An 8,355-nucleotide genomic window follows, 5' to 3' on the forward strand; every position below is an offset into this window, starting at 1 on the left:
TGAGGATCAATCCAGAACCTAACTACCATATGTTGTAATCTATCATTGCCTATATAACACGAACGCGTCCCTGCTCAAAGGCATACGCTTCCATGCAATCTTTCATGGTATTCAGAGCCTAGTTCCTCTACCACATCCAAACCTAGCAGCTCGCATCAAACCTAGTAGCCATGGCCAGCTGTAGCTCCGCCGCCGCCGCTCCATATGCCCTCATTCCCATCGCTGAAAAGCTCCACCGCGGCAACTACCTTGTATGGCGCGCACAGGCCTTAGCTACCATCCGTGGAGCCCGACTGATCGACCACCTCAACCCCGATCACCCGTTCCCGGAGCCCAAGCTTGTCGACAAGGACGGCAAGCCCACCGATGTGCCGAACCCGGAACATCTCACCGCGTTGGCGCAAGACTCCCAGGTGCTCAGCTTCATCTTCAATTCAATCTCTGCTCCTGTGATGATCCAAGTCGCCCACTGCACCAAGGCCGCCGCGGCATGGACCGCGATCGGAGAGATGTTTCTCTCCCAGACGTAGGCCAACATCGTCAACACGCGGATCGCCCTCTCCACCACCAAAAAGGGCACCGCGACCATCGCCGAATACATCGGGCGCATGAAAGCGCTAGGCGACGAGATGGCTTCAGCAGGGAAGCCGCTCGACGATGATGACATGGTCTCCTACATCCTTGCCGGACTCGACTTCGACTACATCTCCTTCGTCTCGTCCATCTGCGCTGCAAGGACTGAGCCCATCAAGGTAGCTGAACTTTATTCTCAGCTAATTGGTTTTGAAAAGTGTCTTGCCATGTTTTAAGGGGGAAATCAGTTCTCTCAATTCTCGGCCAACGCCGTGTCTCGTGGCCATGGTGGTTTCGTTCGCGGGGGCGGCCGTAGCAACGGAGGCCGTGGAAACGGAGGCGGCCGCGGCAATGGAGGCTGTGGCAATGGAGGCGGTGGCCACGGCAATGGAGGCCGTGGCAATGGCAATGGAGGAGGCAACGATCTACCTAAGGTTGCTTGCCAGATTTGCAAGAAGCCAAACCACACCGCCATCGAGTGCTACCGCCGCTTCGACATCTCCTTCACCAAGAACGAGAAAAGTGCAGGTTCGGCCACCACCTCGTCCTATGGAGTAGACACAAACTGGTACCTGGACACGGGGGCCACGGACCACATCACCAGCGAGCTCGACAAGTTGACCATCCGCAACAAGTATAACGGCAACAAACAAGTCCATACTGCAAATGGGGAAGGTATGGAAATTTGTCATATTGGTCAATCCACTGTTCAAACCCCCATTCGTGATCTTCATCTCAAAAATATATTGCATGTACCCGATGCCACCAAAAATCTTATTTCAGCTCATCGTTTATCCACTAACAACAATACCTTTCTTGAAATTCACCCACGTCTATTTTTCGTTAAGGAACAGGGAACGAGGAGAACCCTTCTCCAAGGCAGGTGTAAACGTGGTCTTTACCCCCTATCATCGGCTCCGGTGACCTCCAGCAAACAGGCGTTTGGTGTCAATAAAGTGTCCACGGACAGGTGGCACAGTCGGCTAGGGCATCCTTCATCAACCATAGTTCGTCATGTCCTTAGCCACAACAACATTCCCTTTTCAAGTAGTGAGTTGAATAAAGAAGGTGTTTGTGACGCTTGTCAATTAGGCAAGAGCCACCAACTACCGTATCCTAGTTCGATCAGTGTATCTAAAGCTCCTTTAGAGCAAATTTTCTCCGATGTATGGGGGCCTCCCCGTGATTCTATCAATAGGAAAAACTATTATGTGTCCTTTATTGATGATTATAGCAAATTCACATGGATCTATCTTCTTAAGCATAAATCTAAAGTTTTCAAAATCTTTCATGAATTTCAAGCATTAGTTGAAAGGTTGTTCGATAGGAAAATCATCACCATGCAAACTGACTGGGGTGGCGAATATGAATGTTTAAATTCCTTCTTTCGCCAACTAGGAATCACCCACCATGTCTCCTGTCCTCATGCTCATCAGCAGAACGGGTCAGCTGAAAGCAAAACATCGTCACATTGTCGACGTGGGTCTTTCTCTCTTGGCTCATGCCTCCATGCCTTTAAAATTTTGGGATGAGGCTTTTCTCTCTGCCACATATCTCATAAATCGCACCCCTAGTAAAGTGATCAACTATGAACCCCCCTGGGTCGTCTATTTCATGAACAACCAAACTATCATTCCCTTCGAGTTTTTGGATGTGCCTGTTGGCCCAACCTCCGTCCCTATAATTCCAAAAAATTATAATTTCGATCCAAACAATGTGTTTTTCTCGGATACAGCAATCTTCACAAAGGTTTTAAATGCCTTGATGTTGCTGTTGGCCGAGTCTACATATCTAGGGATGTCATCTTCGATGAGACGGTTTTTCCTTTCAAGGCTTTAAACCCTAATGCAGGAACTCCCCTTTGATCTGAGATCTTATTGCTACCTGAAACTACCCTGTCTGAGCCTATTGATCATGGGGGTGAACAAGTACTTGATCAACATGCAAATTTTCCTGCTAATTCTGGTGAAAATCCAGCCCCTATGCGTCATTTTATGCAGGCAGTACAGGACAAAAATGGCGCAGAGCACGGAGGAGATTCAGGTGCTGCCGCCGCTGATTCCGAGGATAATAGCGCAGGTGCAGGCGGCAGCTCAGGGGAATCCGCCTCGGATCGCACCCCTCCCAGGGGGTGCGTGTGCGCGTCGGGTGCTGCCTGCCCAGGTGGGCCAGGAGGGCGCGTGGGCATGTCGGGTGTTGGCTCCCCAGGTGGGCCGACTTCTGAGCCGACCGGTCCCTCGCGTCGGGCGCTGCCTCATGATGACCGCCAGGTGGACCAACCTGATGTGGGCGCGTCGGCCAATGCTGATGAGACAAGGCGGGATGTTGGATCCCGTGGCACTGACGACGGGATCGACATGGGATCTCGTGCAACTGATGGCAGGATCGACGTGGGATCCCATGCGGCTGTGATTCCCTCGGCCGGATCTTCTGCGGCGCAGCCTCATGCAGCTCCTGATATGTCGTCTCGCAGGACAAGATCACAGCACGGTATTGTAAAACCACAAATTCGTATAGATGGTACGATCAGGTATGACAAGCTCAAACCTCGGTTTGGAGGTTTAACAACTACTGGTGAGCCAAGTAGTTTGCATGAAGCTCTAAGTGACACAAAATGGAAAATGGCTATGAATGATGAGTATGGTGCTCTTATTAAAAATAAGACGTGGCATCTAGTTCCACCAATACGAAACAAGAATGTCATTGATTGTAAATGGGTCTTTAGAATTAAAAGGAAAGCAGATGGTCAAGTTGGTAGGTATAAGGCAAGATTAGTAGCCAAAGGGTTTAAACAGAGATATGGTATAGATTATGAAGATACTTTTAGTCCTGTTGTAAAGGCCGCTACTATCAGACTTGTTCTCTCTGTTGCAGTATCAAGAAATTGGAGCCTAAGGCAATTGGATGTTCAGAATGCGTTTCTTCATGCCGTTCTAGAGGAAGAAGTCTATATGAGACAACCACCTGGTTATGAGGTAAAAGGAAAGGAGAATTATCTATGCAAACTTGATAAAGCTCTGTATGGACTAAAACAAGCACCTAGGGTTTGGTACTCCAAGTTAAGTGAAAAACTTCAAATACTTTGTTTCAAATCATCCAAGGGAGATACTTCTTTGTTCTTCTACAGAAAGGGAAATATCACTATTATGTTGGTTTATGTTGATGATATTATTGTTGCTAGCTCATCACAAGATGCAACTGTAGCATTGCTAGAAGATCTTAAGAAGGATTTTGCCTTGAAAGATTTGGGTGATCTTCGTTATTTCTTGGGTATTGAGGTGAGAAAGGTAAAAGATGGAATACTCCTTACTCAAGAAAAATATGTCCTGGATATGCTTAAGGGTGCAGGAATGGTAAATTGTAAGGCTTCAAACATGCCCCTCTCCACGTCAGAAAAGCTGTCAAGAGAAGAAGGGGAGCCTTTAGGGGCCGAGGAATCAACAAAATATAGGAGCATAGTAGGTGCTTTGCAGTACTTGACACTGACAAGACCTGACATTTGTTTCCCTGTTAATAAAGTATGCCAGTACTTGCATTCTCCTACTTCTCAACATATGACAGTTGTCAAGAGAATTTTGAGATATCTCAAGGGTACTATGAGTACGGGTCTGAAATTTACCAAGTCAACTTTCAATGTTGTTAGTGCTTTCTCTGATGCTGACTGGGCAGGATGTCCAGATGACAGAAGGTCGACAGGAGGTTTTTGTGTGTTCTTTGGTCCAAATTTGATTTCTTGGAGTGCACGTAAGCAAGCTACTGTTTCTCGGTCTAGTACAGAGGCAGAGTACAAATCTTTAGCCAATGCCACTGCTGAGATTATTTGGGTTCAAACTTTGCTACGTGAACTTGGAGTCATGCACTCACCAGTTGCACGTCTCTGGTGTGATAATATTGGTGCCACATATCTGTCAGCAAATCCAGTGTTTCATGCAAGGACAAAACACATAGAAGTGGACTATCATTTTGTTCGAGAGAGAGTAGCTAACAAACTACTAGATATCTGTTTTATTCCCACAGGTGATCAAGTTGCAGATGGTTTTACCAAAGCTTTGTCATGGAAGAAGTTAGAAGACTTTAAGGACATCTCTACTTGGTGAAGCTGTGATTGAGGGGGCGCGTTAGAAAGAGTCATGTACAAGGTATACGGTATTGTGTAAACCGTATATCGTAGAGAGGTAGGTAGATTGTGTGCGTTGTAATCTAGGTGGTTAGGTTGTTAGGGTTTATCCTTATCTCTTGTATAGATTTCTTGAGGATCAATCCACAACCTAACTACCGTATGTTGTAATCTATCATTGCCTATATAACACGAACGCGTCCCTGCTCAAAGGCATACGCTTCCACGTAATCTTTCAGTCGGCTCCAAGGCACGGAGCTTTCGCTTGGCAATTCACCCGTGGGACCACGAGGCTGCCAGAAGAAGCGTTTATAGGAAATTAAACTACGCAAGGTACCGATCTGTTATTATTATTTTTCGTGGACAAGCCATCGATGTATTTAGCCAGGTCATGCAAGAGAGTCGATCGACACGTACAGACGTACACGGCCAGGCTGGATCTATATATATAGAGCAAGTAAGTCCTCGGGGAGATCGATCTATCTAGGGCAGGCAGGCCATGGAGGATGAGACGGCGGCACCAGCGGCCAAGATCCGGATCAAGACGAACCCGTACATCCCCCATGAGGTCGTCACCGAGATCCTCCTCCGGCTGCCCGTCACATCACTTCTCCGGTTCAGGTGTGTCTCCAAGGCATGGCACACCACCATCTCCAACGATCCATCCTTCCAGTGCACGCACCTTCGCCGGCACAGGACCGACGACCCGTGCCTGCTCATCGCCCCGCGGATCCATGCGATCGGCAAAAATTTCAACGGTAGCCTCACCGGCCTCTACCAGTGGGAGGAGGACCATGCCTACGGCACCGCGACGGCCCTCCTGTACCCAATGCCGGTACCTCCGTTTCCCGAATTTCTCGAGGCGCACGACCTTGTCCATTGCGACGGGCTGGTGCTCGTGGGAACCCGGTCCGCAGCGTGGGTGCTCAACCCAGTGATGCGCCGCGTCGTGGAATTACCCTGGGGGCGCCTTGGCGGTTCAACGTCCTTCAGCTACCTCGAGGCGTTCGGTCTCGGGCGCGACCCTCGCTCCGACGCCTACAAGGTCGTTCGTTTCTTCATGCCTCCGCGTGTAGAGGTGTTGACGATTGGAAGCTCAGACCGGTGCTGGCACGAGACGGTGTCACAACCCCCGTGGTTTCACGTCAAGAGGCGGCCGGCGGCGATCTGCTTCAAGGGGTCCTTGATCTGGACAGTTGATCAAAAGAATCGTAATGGTCAATTGGGTTTTCTGCGGTTTAGGTTGGATGAAGAAACATTCAGCCTCATTCTACCACCTCCTTGCTGGTCATGGGACGACCACGAGGCATCCACTTTATCTGAGTTGAGGGAAGTGCTGTGCTTGACCACAAGTGTAGGGTTAATGAATCGATCCCTTGACATGTGGATATGCACCGACTTGGACCTTCCACAATGGGAGAAGTGCTACAACATCCTCTCTGACTGGACCCAACCTCTTCATCCGGTGGCTATGTTGGGTAATGGAGTACTCGTGTGCCGATCCTCTGGTAATTATCTGCACCGCTGCACTTTTCAACCTGGAGAAGGTGTCACGGTCAACCATACAATTTGTATGAATGACCTAAGATATGACAACCTCGACGAGGACACACTTGTTGAATATCCAAGCCGAACTGCCACATACTTTGATGCAATCCCCTACGTCCCAAGCTTCGTCTTAATCTAGCTGAAGTTTCAGCTTGGGTAACATTTGGTGCAACAAAGGCTTCCTCTCATTGAAGCCTTTCATTCTTTACCTAGATCAGTCAGTATGCATTGCTTATCTTCTTGTAAGAAAATTACGTATCAATTAAGTTTAGAACATCACAAGGCATCTATCTGAAACTTTTCATTAGTCAGTCTGATAATCATCATACGCTGCACCCATTAAGCAGTGTTGAGATATTGCACACCGACGTGAAAACCTCTCTTTACCAGGTGTGGCTGGATGTGATGAGATTTTTGCATCCTCGGTGAGATGCTTGTTTTTTTTTTACTTTTGAATAAATTTAGGTTGTGTGAGCAGCTAACGTTGTCATCGGTCTACAACGAGGATCGCGTTGTCAATGGTTGTCGACCTTAAATACACATTTTGTTTCGTGATAAAAGAGCAATAGTTTTTTCTCGTGGCGTCTCTTGGTCTTCTTTTTTGGCAGTCAAGAGACAAAGCGGCCGTAACGTTATAAGGGTCATCCCATGAGTTTTCACAAGCTCGTGTGGGTTCTTGAATCTCATGATGGCTAACTCATTCAGCTTTTAGAAAGTTATATTCATATTTGAAGGAATGCGGAATGGGCGGGAGGTAGAGATGACGAATTCAAATAGTTCGCTGTAACTTTGTTTGTACTAGGGTCTTTATGGCTCGTGCTCGTATCAATTATTTATGTATCTCATACTATATTGTGAGGAAGTGAGGGAACTAGAGAGGAGGTAGGGAGCATGTGTGCATTTTTTTCGATTGAGTTCATTCACCGTAACTCTTTTTGTCATTCTATATATAGGTACCTGGGGAGGAGTAATGATGTAGTCGGGGTTGAACCACATGCATATTTTGTAGTCCCAACATAATGTCGTCTGTTGGTGATGGTTGATCTGCCGATCCCCTCCGCAGGCTGACACACATCACCACCTACAACAACAATCGATACCTTTCCTTCGGGAATATCTCTTGCAACTCGCATCTCTCAAGTGGTTGTATATATGGTGGACACTCCCTCGCTAGTATTTCGACCATGTCGTTCCTTCTCTACCTTCCTAAGGTCGGTGGTGGAAGAAAAATAAATAAAGGAACCACCCCAACGACAACAGTCGGGATCCATTCTCCATGAACATCTCTGACAAAGGGAGCACCATCAGACTAAAAGCAAGACACAGATCCTTAATGGCTACATTGTTGAACAATACTACCTTTTGATACCATTTGAACTTTTAGAATTAATTTGAATTTAAGTCATGTTTAGCGAACGAACTCATACTATATTGTACCAACCAACCAGTGTCACAATCAATTATAGCCTAAGAATCTCACAGCAAAGAATAATTATATTTAATTCATGCTAACCTATGAGGTCCGTCAAGGGGCCGCTGCAGTCTCGATTGCCACAACAGCAGCCGCCGAGGTATCGACTAATGGTCAAGCGGTCTTGGCAGATGACCCAGCCATCTCAGTAGCTGTAGCCGTCCTCTCTGCAGAGGCAACCGTGACCTCAGCGTAGGACTTCGCCCTCCGTGCCGCTGCAGCCGCCCTCTCGGCATCTCCTGCCACTTCAACCGCCCTCTCGGCCGCTGCACGAGAGAATCATCGTAGGCAGCCGCCCTCTCGGACACTGCAGCCATCCTGTGGGGGCCCTAGATCTCCCTAACTAGTGAACACACGGACCTAACATGAAGCAAAAACACATTGGATTTGAATTTCAAAGTCAAGACACAGACTAAACCTAACATAAGTCAAACCTAGAAGAATCACGTACTCTGCATTTGAGGTGAGTTTCAGTCCGTCGAGGCTCTCAACAACTGTCATCTCTCAAATGGTTGTGTATATAGTGAACACTCCCTCAGAGGTATTTTGACTATTGGTGATGGTCGTTCCTCCACATATCTTCTCCAAGGAAGAGATGAGCAGGAACGACCTCCTATAAACATCTCCACAGCTCTTATAGTTTCAC

At 47.6% G+C, this 8,355-nt stretch overlaps 1 pseudogene; it reads left to right on the forward strand.

Moving 5' to 3' along the window:
- Positions 1–647: 647 nt before the first annotated feature.
- LOC119273842 lies at positions 648–789 on the forward strand (annotated as a pseudogene).
- Positions 790–8,355: the final 7,566 nt, after the last annotated feature.

The sequence above is a fragment of the Triticum dicoccoides genome, chromosome 3A, assembly GCF_002162155.2.
Source record: "Triticum dicoccoides isolate Atlit2015 ecotype Zavitan chromosome 3A, WEW_v2.0, whole genome shotgun sequence".
Classification (NCBI taxonomy): Eukaryota; Viridiplantae; Streptophyta; class Magnoliopsida; order Poales; family Poaceae; genus Triticum; species Triticum dicoccoides.